The sequence below is a fragment of the Humulus lupulus genome, chromosome 4, assembly GCF_963169125.1.
Source record: "Humulus lupulus chromosome 4, drHumLupu1.1, whole genome shotgun sequence".
In the NCBI taxonomy this organism is placed as follows: Eukaryota; Viridiplantae; Streptophyta; class Magnoliopsida; order Rosales; family Cannabaceae; genus Humulus; species Humulus lupulus.
This window is the reverse complement of record NC_084796.1, coordinates 226,852,306-226,866,248: the sequence shown is the minus strand read 5'-3', so window position 1 is coordinate 226,866,248 and position 13,943 is coordinate 226,852,306.

Genomic DNA, 13,943 nt, shown 5'->3' with positions numbered 1-13,943 from the left:
CCCCAGAGCTCTCCAACTCATGGCTGAACCACCAAACCCTTGCTTTACCTGCACCACGCAACACTCGTGAGCCGAGGCCCAGCAAGAAAAAATAATACCACGGCATGATCAATATCAATAATCAAGTATTCCACAAGCATAACCAAGTATTCAACAATTCTTAACATTCACCTATTCAGTGATAACCAACGACAAATTAACAATTTGTCAACCAGATAATCAACATCTCATATTCATCAGGTTAACAACAATAATCACATTCATAATCAACAGTTTATCACAACCATCCAACAATACCCAGGGTCGGTGCCCTTAGGCCGCACCCTCTGTTTAACCCACTGTCTTTGGCTCATTTAGGTCGCCCCCAGTGTTATACCCACTGACTCCGGCCAGCTTAACCGAGCTCAGTGATTATTAAGCTGTCCTCAGCTACCAGTTGCTGAGCCGCGCCCTATGCGCAAATATTGGCGTTTATCATATGTCCCTGTGGCGTAATACCACCTCATGGCATTATATACAAATACAAGGAACTCCTAGTCCTAGTACAATCACATAACACAATCATACAGTAATGTCTACAAATATAAGGAACACTTAGTCCCAACTTAACAACCTAACCGGGTGTAGTTTTCTTACCTTAGATTCCGATAGCTTTGACTTGCGAAATTGACCTTTAAGCACAATCCCGTCCGAGCCCTAGCATTTACCTAGTCATAGCCATGAATTAGAATCCATCACTAAACTTCAATACCAAAACCTAACCTCGGGACCAATCCCGAGCCCTCGGGAAGCCCTAATTCAACCAAACGGGGTAGTGGAATCAAACCCCAAGCCCCCGGACAAAAAACCTAAGAAATAACCCAAAAACACCCTTCTGGAATAGGGTACAACCAGAGCCAAAACACCCCAAGCACCCAAGCCTAGCACTGTAGCGCCCCAAGGCTAGCGCTACAGCGTTAGCCATAGACCTGGAACACCCTGTTTTTCTTCCTTCGTTTTTCCTCGAACCAAAACCCCTTGGAACCCTTCCAAACCTCAACTATACTTCAAAACAAGCCTACCAATCACTACACCTCACCCCAAATGGCCCAACAACCCAAAACTTAGCCACATACACCTTTAAACAAAGAAAACAAGATTTGACTCCAAGACTCAAGAACTCAACCAGAAAACTAGAGCAGCCCAGAAATTCAAGTGTTCAAGCTCAGAATTTATTACCTCAAGTGGGGAATTCAACCTTGGGTTACCCTTAGTATCCTTCCAGCCTTTAGCTCCTCAATTCTTCAAGCTTAATTCCCTAGAATTCCCATCCAAAACTTAATTCAAGCACAACTCATCAAAACCAGAAAAAATCAGACTAAACTCTTTAAGCCTTACCTTAATTTGATGGTTAATCCCAGCTAACCCTCTACAACTTCTTCAAGGATCAAGGTCCCAAAGCTTAGCCGTGTCTCCCTTAGAATTTACAGCTTCAAATTCCTCTAGAAATGGTGAAGAGATGGCCTAACCGAGAGAGAGAAAGAGATATACCATATACCCTGTTTTTCCTTCTTTCTTTCTTTCCTTCTCTTTTCTTTCCTTTAACTTCTAAGAATTTCTATAGAGTCCACTAAATCCATAAAGCAGAAAACATCCTTATCACTTTTTAACCAGCAAAATGACTATTTTGTCCTCCCATTTTAAACCTTAATATTAAATCATCCTAAGGGCATTTCAGTCATTACTCCCAATTCCTGCTAATTCCTCGAGTGTCCCTAATAATTATCGCTTACATCCCGACACCTAAATAATCACCAATTATTTTCCTCGGTATCAAATAGTCTCCAATATATTTCCCAATTTCCAAAAAATACCCCCAGGCTCCCCCGAGCCGGGTATAAATCCCCACTGTGGCTTTTCCGCTAAATCGCTCACGAGGATCGCCTTGAGTCTCAAACCACAAATATATCCACATAATAATGTGGTCTCAACAATTTATCACAAATTATCATGTTTATGCCCTCAACGGGCCAAAATTAAAATTATACCCTTATAACCTAATTAGGGCCTACATGCATACTAATACTCATAGTCATGCATCTCATATATTCATATAATCATATAAGCATGCTTATCACATAATCATGCATCTAATCATATCCATATACTCATATAGTCATGCATTTAATCATCCATTCACATAGATACCAATTATGCCCTCCTGGCACGCTAATCAAGGCCCTTAAGCCTTATTAGCAATTTTGAGTCGTTACACAGATCGTGTTCGAGCTAGCGGGTATGATACTTTATAATAGTTGTTTTCTTTTAATAATTATTTAGATTGGTTTATTGATGGAATTTATTAATTATTTTGTAGGTTCACTGCGACCGTTTCCAAAATGTTTCGGAAAAAACATAAAACAATGACTGTAAAAGAGGAGATTGCTCAGCTAAAAGCTGAGATTGAAGAGCTAAAAAGACATAAATTTAGGACAGAAGAGGAATTAGCACAAAATGAAGAATATAATGAGGAAAACGTTGAGTGTGGATACTATGATGAGGGACTATTTGATGAGGGACAATATTATGAGAATACAAATAATGAGGGACAATATTATGAGAATACAAGTGATGAAGTCTATCGACCTGCCCCCAACGCAGATGATCATTTTCATCAAACTAAAGACTATCCTTTTAATGAAGATGATGGATCATCAATTTATGATTCTCCGCCACCGCCGAGCTATGAAGTTCATTTGTGTTATGATAATATTGACAATGTAGTGCCTAAGGGTGTAATCATTGTACCAAACATGGGTAGCCAAATTATCATCCATGGAAATGTACTTGATGATTCAGTTGCGAGGTTTTGGCTTATAGATATCTTACAAGAAGAAGCTGAGATCCCTATTCCCTTTGGTAACATACGATATGTTGGGGACACACGAGACACATTCCTGCCTTGGCCAAAAAATTTAATTGTGACTTGTCAAGTATAAAATTATTTGCTTAGATATTTAAATTTTATTTTTAAATGGGTAAACTATATTGATATGTTAAATGCTATTATGTAGGGTCCATCTTCATCTAAACACAAATCCCTATCACCAAGCCCACATTTATCATCAGTTGGATCTCACGTAGTCATCCCCGTTGAAATAACTCAACCAGAACCTTCAAATTGGTTAACAAATAACCAATGGGACAAAATTGATATGAGTCTAAAATTTATAGTGAAGGAGTATTATTCCATTAAAGGAATAGATGGGGTTGTACAAGTTCCCGTTGACCCGGAGTTTATAGGAGAACGCGAGGTTATCTTCATCACTTCGGAAGACGTTTATCAAGCAGCCTCCATGGATAATATTGGATCCTCAGCTATGCTGTTTGGTATGAGGTATGTATCAATTCAAATTGAACTCAATCCGTTATGTCATTACAAACTATTAGAGGAGTTTGAATATATTAGATATTCATCCGTAGTGAAGTAAGTTCTGAGATGAAATTGTGTGCTGTGGAGATAACAGAAGGTTGAGAACATGTGTTTCTTAGTGAAGTAGGTTCTGCGAATTTTGTGTGCTGCAGTGGCTTATGGTTGAGAACATGCATGCTGTTTGTTGTATGTTTTGTTTGAATTGAATTTATAGGTACTAATAATTTTGGATATGCTATAAAAACAGAGGAAACTCTGCCCAATTTTTTTTGACGATATTAATTTATTAATTGAAAATGTAATATGAATGATTGATTCTACAGATGCATTTGGGAAAGCATGCACCCAAATTCACGACAATTATACAATTTGTTTGACACTGAACATCTTTCTATTGGCAATGATGAAAGTAAAAATTATACGGTGAATCTTATAGCCGAATGGATGATGACTATGGATAGACGAGGCCAAATATATTTCATTCCTTGGATTGTTGAGTAAGAACGAACTACTTAAATATTATCACTACTATGGTTGAATTTTAATTTTATAATAATCATAGTTTATTATTGTTTTAGTCGACATTGGATGTTGGTGCTCGTGATGATGTGGGGGATGACCATAATTTTGGACCCTTTAAAAAATCATAAATCTCCACCAATAATTAAGGAGTTTATGGAAAAGTAGGTTCTTCAATTGTAATGTATGCATTGTTAATTTTTAAAAGTTGAGAGTATAATATGTATTTAATTAATTTTTAATTTTAATTTTTGTAGAGCATTCGCACAATGTTTGGAAAACGATTACATCGGTACATTTACAAAATTGCTGAGAGGTTCTTGTCCAAAACAACCTGAAAGTCATAAATGTGGTTATTATGTACTAAGATACATTTCTGATCTTGTAAATGCACCGAATCCGGCAGAAGTTATCAAGAAGAAAGTATGTTATATTTTAAACTATTTTTTGCTTAAGAAAAACTAGATATAGTATTTAATTATCTAATCTATATTAACTTTTTAATTTTGCAATGGTTTGATAAAAAGGAATACAATGTCAAAGATGATCTACTACCACTACAAAGTGATTGGTTAACAAGATTAATTCCATTTATTTATGAAATCTAAGTTTTCATATGTATGTAAGATTAAAGTGCTAACTTATATTAGTTAGAAAGATTATATATAACAAATTAACAAATTACGTTATACTATTGAAAATAATTATATATAATTAAAATTGAAAAATATATTTTTTTATTAAAAAGGTTAGGTTATAATTATAAAATATATATATTCAGAATTCAAAATAATTATATAATCGAAATTGAAATTTTTTTTTTTATGAAAAACCACTTTTCTCCGCGGTTAGCTTATCACAACCGTAGAGAAAAGTGGCTTTTCTCCGCGGTTGGCTTATCACAACCACAGAGAAAAGTGTGGCTTTTCTCCGCGGTTCGCGTACCACTTTTCTCTGCTGTCGAATACACTGTACTTTTCAATACTCTCGAAAACCACAATGTATTAAGTAAAAAAGCCGCAGAGAAAAGCCTTTTTTGTAGTAGTGCGACAATTGAAATGTTCCTTGAACTTCTTGATGATTTGGTTTGGCTTTGAGTCCAAAGGGTTATAAACTTCTATTATTGGGTCCTTCTAACTGGAGCCATTTGCTTGAGTAGAGGGCTCCAAGCTTGGCCATGGCAAGGTTCTCCATAAGGCTACTTCTACCGTACGCAGAATTGTTTAAGCTCCATTGGCAAGCTAATGTGGCTGATATATGTAAGTATTGATCGACATGTATGAGCCCATGCTTTGACAAATGAGGTAAATGCTTTACCATCGTGGACTGCATGGTGGACGATGATCCCAATGGAAAAGTAGCCACATTTGGGAAACAAAGTGACTTGAATCTCTATAGCCGAGGCTCGTTCTTCAGTCACCTGCAAGTTGGGCACCAAAGGAAGCCTTTTAGAGGCTTCACTATAGATGGGCTGATCGTGATCATGATCAATATTAGTCCATGTTGCTATTAATGAAGATAAGTGGTGGTCATCAACATTGGATTGGGCCACAGAGAAAAAAACGGTGTCGTATTGTTTATCATATATGAGGATAGGCTCAGTGGTGTTAGGGGGCCATGTGAGGTTGCTGGCTAGGGGAAATAAGTGGTTAAGGGTGAGAGACAATGAGTGCTTGAGTTTTGGAAGTATGGAGTCGAAGAAGAAGGAAACTTTAGCTGAATTTGGAGTACTGGGTTGGGATTTGGTAGAAGAAGAGCAATTGAGGTTGTGGCAACCTTAACCAACGTAAATCGAAGAAAGTTAGAGGAAGAGACTTTGGTGAGGGTGCATGTAGACTATCATGAACATCATCTGCTGGAGGAAGAGGAAACACCCGACAGACCTCAATTACCTCCATATCATTTGGTTGTGCCATAACTAATGGATAGTACAGTCTACTTGATTTGTTTTCTGCTATATAAAAATGCAAATTTTTGCCTTTTTCATATATTTTTCTTCGGGAAAAACGCTAAGATAATTTCTTTTCAACCACATGGAAGATACCTGCCTTAACATCTAATTTGTTATGGGGCTGGTTGGGGGAGATTACAGAGGCACTTCTTATATATAAGTGTGTAAAATTCTTTCGGCAGTTTGTTTGGGTATTAAATTAAAAAAGTCTTTATTACTTTAATAAGCTATTCCTATAGAAGCCATCAAGAGTACCTCTTTATAAAAGTGTTTTTTCATAACCAAAAGTCAAAAGTGAGAAGTGGAGCTAACTAAGAGCATCTTGAATGGGGAGAACCAAAATGAGTGCTTGCATATGTGGCATTTTGTGCTAAGTTATTTGTTGGCACTGGTGCCAAATCTATCTTTTTAATAAAAACAAAAAAAAATTAAGATTTCATTAAATACACACATTTTCCTCATGGGGACGGGGCCCCACGGGACATGCCTCTAATGGGGTGGGGAATCCCCGTCTAAATGGGGAATGGGGCGGGGACGGGAATAGCACTCCCCGCCCCGACAGAGACCCGTTTAAATCTTTATATTTTTTTGTAATATTTTATATGTATTTTATATCTTTTTTTATGTGTTATTGTAGTATAGTAGTAACTTTTTTAATATTTTAAATAATAAATATTATGAAATATTTTAATTTACATATAATATACAACTTTTATTTTAAAATTTTAATTTAAAATGTATTTTTTAAATAAATGGGTTCCTTGTGGGGATTCACCGCCCCAATAGGGGATTCCCCACCTCGCCCTTGACGGGGAATAAGCGGGGATGGGGCGGGGACGAGAATTAAAAATATAAATGGGGACGGGGACGGGGGGAACACTCCCCGCCGATTCCCTGCCCCGTGTGCATCACTAACCAACACCAACCAATAGAGTAAGATTAACAAAAATTTTATGTAATATTTTATTTATATTAATATCTGAATTCTAAAAATACTGTGTGACAATATTTATAATTAAAATAAATAATATATTAAATAATGATGTGTGGGACCATTATGACACCCTTGAAGAGTGCTAAATATTAGAGTACTTTTAGAAGTAATGTTGCCAAAAAAGACGTGGAAGAGAGATAAATTAAAATAATATATTTTGGGAAGATGTATAGATTTTTAGTACTCTTGAAGGTGCCACCATTGGAGATGCTCTAAGGCCATAGGTCTGGGAATGGTTGTTGTCGTGGGAATGGAGTGGAGGTTCTAAAGAGTATAGTCTAGATTGGAGCTTGTGAGTGGCATTAAAGTGGACTAGGGGTTGTACTTTTTGTAACTAGATGTACCCATCAGTCATTAACAAAACACATAAATATATTAAATTCAAAATTTTGCATCATTTTCAAATGTTACAACAAGAATTTAGAGGTTATTTATAAGGAAAAACTAAATTTTATGAAGCCTAGTTATTTATAGTATATCTTCTCAAGACCAAGTTGTAATTGCAAATCCTTGACCAAAATTTTGAAAAACTCAATTTCATAATCAAAACTGAAGAGCAAAATCATTCCGTTGAGAGTGCTTTTATTAGATTAATTGGAAAAAAAAAGTTTCATGGATCAGTGCCTAGCCTTATCGTCCTGTCGCATACCTTAGGCTTGCAGTGTCGTCAAATTTAAAGAACTATATAGATGAAATTGAGATATTGATCTCTTCTATATTTTTTTTTTACTTGTGTATTACATTATACAATATGTACTCTATCTATAGGCATAGTGGAACAAAGTGTGGAATACTAAAATAAATAAATGACCTAAATATAGATGTTATAATATCTTAAGTGCTCATACTTAATATTAGGTCAACATTATCTGTTAACATAAAGATGAACATCTACTCTTTTGTTATTATTTACAATACCCCCTTGGATGTTCATAGAATAAGTCTCTTTAAAATCTTACTAGAATAAAAATTCTTGGGAAAAAAATTATAGTGAAGGAAAAATAGTACTATATTCTTTTGTACAATATGTATTATAATTGCCTCATTAAAACCCTTACCAGGAAAACCCAGCGGAGATAAAACTTTGGTGAAGGGAAAAGAAGTGCAATGTGTATTTTATCCTCCTTATAGTAACATTATTGTAGATTTCTAAGATGACACATTCCTATGTTTTGTCTCAGTCTTTCAAAGGGTTGCAGTAGTTGATATTTCGTGAAAAGATATGCCAGGTGATCTTTTGAACGAATTTGTTGAACATCAATATCCCCACTTTTATCAAGATAATGTGTGAAGAAGAAACTTTGTTCAATCTTCTTTAATGTATCCTCATTTTAGTTAAGTTGTACAAGAAAAATTATCTTCAAATAATAATTTCGATGATCTCTTTATCTGAATGTAGACCGCATGCCTTTCAAATAAGTTGGGTTATCGATCTAAACCATACACATTCTCGACTCCCTTCATGGATTGCAAGTATTTAACATGATTTGACAAAATTATTGTTAAGGTTTGTTTTGTTGATCTCCATGATATAACACTACCACTACATGTGAATAAATAACTTGTTTGATATCTACCTTTGTATGGATCAGAAAAATATCATGCATCTGCATAACCAACTAGTTTTGGCTTCGAATTATATGAATTAAACAAGCCCATATCCATCATTCCTCGAAGATAATGAAATACTTGTTTTACTCCATTCCAATGTCTTTGTGTTGGAGAAGAATCGTATCTTGCTAATACATTAATAGAAAAAGCTATGTTAGGTCGGGTATTATTAGCAAGATACATAAGTACACATATTGCACACAAATATGACCCTTCTGCTCCAAGTAGTTCTTCATTATCTTCTTAAGGTAAAAAAAGATCCCTTTTAACATCAAGTGATTTTACAACCATTGGAGTACTCAATGGATGTGTCATATCCATATAAAATCTTTAAGGACTTTTTCTATGTAAGTAGATTGAGGAGTTAACATTCCATTTGCTAAATGCTCAATCTGTAGACCAATAAGGAACTATGTATTTCCAAGATCCCTCATCTCAAATTCTTTCTTCAAATAGTCTACAATGTTTGGAATCTCTTTTGGAGTTACAATAATATTTAAATCATCAACATACATAGGAATAATAACAAACCCATTATTTGATTTCTTTATAAAACCGCATAGGCATATGGGATCATTTTTATGTCCATTCACCAAATATTCATGTAGACAATTATAGCACATTCGACCTAATTGTTTCAATCCATATACAGATCTTTGCAAATTGATTGAATAAATCCCATGAGAATTTGATTCATTTGTTGCAGATATTTTATTTATTTGCTGCAGGTATTTTAAATCCTTCAGAGACTTTCAAATAGATATCATTTGTTGAGAATATGTGGCTTTACTCTTTTCAAATCAACAATGAATTATGATAATAATGCAATATTCCAAACCCTAGATGTTGATCAAGATTCAAATTCAAAGTATGAAGGAAATTCTTGATAATCAAATAAACATGTTAATGATATGAATGTTAATCTTGAATATAATGAACTAAATGATTAAACGATGATAAGATAAATTTAGATACATTTAATTATTAATACTAAAAATGAATAGTATAATACAATTACAAAATACAAGATTAGGGTTAGAGAGAAACAACATTTGTATTAAGCAATTTGAATCTTCAAACTTGGGGAACTTCTAAGGCTTATACACAATATGCATTTTGTTGTCCAAAATATCTATTCCAAGCCTTCCCAATTGCTTGAAGCTTCAACTAAGTAGAATGAGATCCGGGATTGAACAAGCCTTAAAACTCATGCAAGTCAAGCAAAAATTGATGAGTTTCATGGAGAAAACCTTGGTCTTAGAAAGCTAGAGAGAGAGAGAGTTGGAAAGTGTGATTTAGACTTTTCAACTCCAATAACCCATATATATAGTGTAGACATCATCATTAGTCTAATCAATAGGATTAGAGTATTTAAAACACATCATTTTGAGCATTTTATGTAAACTGTACGACCCTAAAAGACTGCCCAGGAGATGCATCGCCTGCATGTAGGCGATACCTTGCCTACTAGCAGGCGAGCCCTTCGCATTTATGCGATACTACGCCACTTAGGGGGCGACGTATCACCACCCTCTCTGACTTTGGACCACTCCAATGGTCCTAAAATTTCTCCAAATGCCATCAAATTTTTTGGGAATGTTTGGATACCTCATTGTATCACTTTAGACCCATAATAGTCACTTTTAGTTGCCTTCTACACAATCTCATGTTTTCACTTCTCTTTAAGTGAAAACCGTTAAGTGTTTTGCACCTCAATGTGTAAACATCTTAACCATTATATTTAACCAATATCAAAAATCACCCACTTGGTTAAATATAAACCTCTTTTCTGAGGTTAATAGTTTTGGTGCATAGAATAAGTATCTTTTGATTTGAACTTTATTTTAGTGAAGGTATTACAAAGCCTTATTGAAGTCATTGGTGTCTTAAAGATTGAACCAAGTACTTGTTAATGATAAAACCGATAACACCACATACACCTCCACTTTACCATTCATTTTCCCACTTTTCTCGCTTAGCACTCATATGACCATGTGCTCATCAATTTCATGAACTTTTCGGGAAGAAACTCTGACTCCCATAAGAGGCAGCACCACCTCTAAGTTCACATAGGTGAAGTTCTTACAACATTTTTGATACCATTAGAGATGCTTATTGCACACAACTGAACTTCATTAAAAGCCCTAGGCTTAACCCTCGCTCAATAGCAACCAATACTAACCATCATTGGATGGAACTCATGATTTTGTTAGTGTTGAAATAATTCACCCAATAACTTGTTCTTACCCATTGAACTCTTGCCCTTGATGTTCACAAGTTTGGAGTTGGGTTGCCATCATTGGTGAATATATCACTCTAGGAGTTTTTGTCTCATCCCTTTAGAAGTAGAACTTACTAACCTCTTCGCAAGAGGTTTTGTAAATGGATCCGCTAAGTTCTCACTTGTCTTAACATATGAGATCGGTGTGATTCCTCCACGAGTCAATTGTCTCACACACTCATGTCTTAGACTTATATATCTAGAATTCCCATTATATATTCCATTATATGCTCTAGCCAATGTGGCTTGACTATCACAAAGTATCGAGATCGTCGATACCTCATCCGCAGAAATTGGGATTTCCAACATGAGATCCCTAAGCCACTCAGCCTCTTTGCTGGTTGCCGCTAGAGCTATAAATTCGGCCTCCACGGTTGAGTGTGAAACACATGTTTGTTTCTTAGAACCCCAAGAAACTGCTCCTCCTCCGAGCATAAACACCCAATCGGTTGTTGAGAGATTATCTCATACACTTAATATCCAACTCACATCACGATATCTTTCAAGTATCTTCAGGAACTTTGAATATTGGAGGCCTAGCTGCTTGGTTCTTTTAAGGTACCCTAGAACTCTCTTAATCACTTTCCAATGTTCCATACTTGGATTGCTAGTAAACCTACTTCGTTTACTAACCGCATATGAAATATCCGCTTTTATACAATGAGCGACGTACATTAGACTCCCTAATGCACTTGCAAACTCAGATTGAGCCACTGCTCTACCATTATTCTTTTCAAGCTTTATGCTTGAATCAAATGGTGTATTTGCCTCTTTGATTTTGAGATGACTAAACTTGTCAAGCACTTTCTCAACATAGCATTCTTGACTTAAGGCATAACCCCCGCTATATCTTCTTACTTTTATACCAAAGATGGTATCAACCTCTCCAAGGTCTTTCATCTTGAAAGTGGAAGATAGAAACCTCTTCATTTCCATTATGCCTTTCATATCATTACTCAAAATCAACATATAGACACACTAAGATGACATAGTCATCACAAGTATTAGAGTATAAGAACTTGTTTGCATTATTGTGTCTAAACCCATCCGAAATTATGGATTTATCAAATTTCTCATGCCATTTTTTCGGTGCTTGCTTTAAACCATATAATGATTTAACAAGCCTACATACTTTATATTCATTTCCTCTTAGAAAAAAAATCTCTGGTTGTTCCATATAAATCTCCTCATCGAGATCTCCATCAGGAATGTTGTTTTGATAACCATTTGAATAACATAAATGTTATATATTGATGATAAGGAAAATAGTACTCTTATAGTGGTTGTCCTAACAACCAGTTCATACGTGTCAAAATAATTGACTCATTCCTTTTGTTTAAATACTTTGGCTACTAGTCTTGCCTTGAAGGTTTGTAATGTGCCATCGGTGTGATATTTCCTCCAAAATACCCACTTGCACCCAATTGGTTTTGAACTTTGTGGAAGGTCTACCAATTCCTATGTGTGGTTTGAAATAATTGAATCCATCTCATCATTTATTGCCTCCTTCCAAAAAGCAGAGTAGCTCAAAGACATTGCCTTCTTGGAATGTTTTGGGATCATCCTCAACTTGAAGGGCCATAGGAAATTTCTATGTGACTTTTTCAAGGTTTCCCTCTACAAGGTAGAGTGTCTCCACTTGAGAACATGTCTCATTTGATCCTAATTCTTTAAGCCTTTGGCTTCTCCGGGGCAATATAGGTTGCTCATCAACCTTTGGATCTTTCTCTTTAAGAGATTCTCCAACACTTGTGGGTTCTTGAGAATTACTATCACAATATAACATATTCTCAAAGAACTCCAGTTCTCTTGATTCAATTATCACATTAGACTCCAAGTCTAGTTGCCTATAGGCCTTGCTATTTGAGGCATAGCCAACAAATGCACACTTTACGACCCTTGGATCCAACTTGGTCCTTTTAGGGTCAGTGCTCTTGCAATAAGCAAGACACCCTCGTACTTTAAGACAACCTAGTGAGGCTTCTTTCCTCTCCATAACTCATATGGAGACACATTGTTCTTTTTCATAGGAATTCGATTCAATATATGACACACAACAAGCAAGGCTTCACCCCACAAATTATAACACAATTTAGAATGTAAAAACATAGAGTTAATCATCTCAAGATAAGTCATATTCTTTCTTTTAGCTATTCCATTTTGTTGTGGAGTGTATGGTGTAGTGCATTAATGTATAATGGCATGTTCTTTCACAAAACACATTGAAATCATTTGAAAAGTATTCACCACCTCTATCACTTCTAAGAGTCTTTATTTTCCTTTCCAATTGATTTTATTTTCCTTTCCAATTGATTTTCTACTTCAGCTTTATAGATTTTAAATGCATTAAATGCCTCATCCTTACTCTTAAGTAAATACACATATGTATACCTAGAGCAATCATCTATAAAAGTTATGAAGTATCTATTTCCTCCTCTAATCAACATGCCATTCAATTCACATAAATCACTATGTATTAAATCTAGCAAGTTTGAACATCAACTCAACACTTGGAAAATGTTTCTTTACTATTTTAGATTTAACACATAATTAATATTTATCATCCTCATTCACACCACAATTAATTAATCCATATTTAACAACTCTTTTAATTGTGCTATAACCTATATAAGCAAGTCTATTATGCCACAAAGTAATAGAATTATAATTAATCATATTGCAAGATATAGATGCCATTGCATTATTGTCACTATCAAGAGCACAAAGTTTGATCATTCCTTCACATGTATAACCCTTTCCCACAAAAGTGCCAAACTTAGTCAAAGTGAGTTTACCGAATTCAAACTCCATTTTGATATTGGATTTACTTAATAGACTTCCACTCATAATGTTTCTAGTCATACGGGGAACATAGAAAACATTATTTAGGGTCACTTTCTTTCGATTTGTGAGGAACACATCAATGCATCCCCTTCCAAGTACCTTGGATCTCCTTTCATTTCCCATTTGGACTTCAAGTCCCACCTTTGCACTTTCAAAGGTTTTGAAAAGAGTTTTATCATAGGTTGCATGAATGGTGGCAAAAGTATCATACCACCATCCTTGTACCTTTCCTTGGGTTGCAATAACTTCACTCAAGTTTGCAATGATCTCAACATCAATTGCATTGTAACGACCCACTAATCTAGACTACTTGGACCATTAACGAATCTAT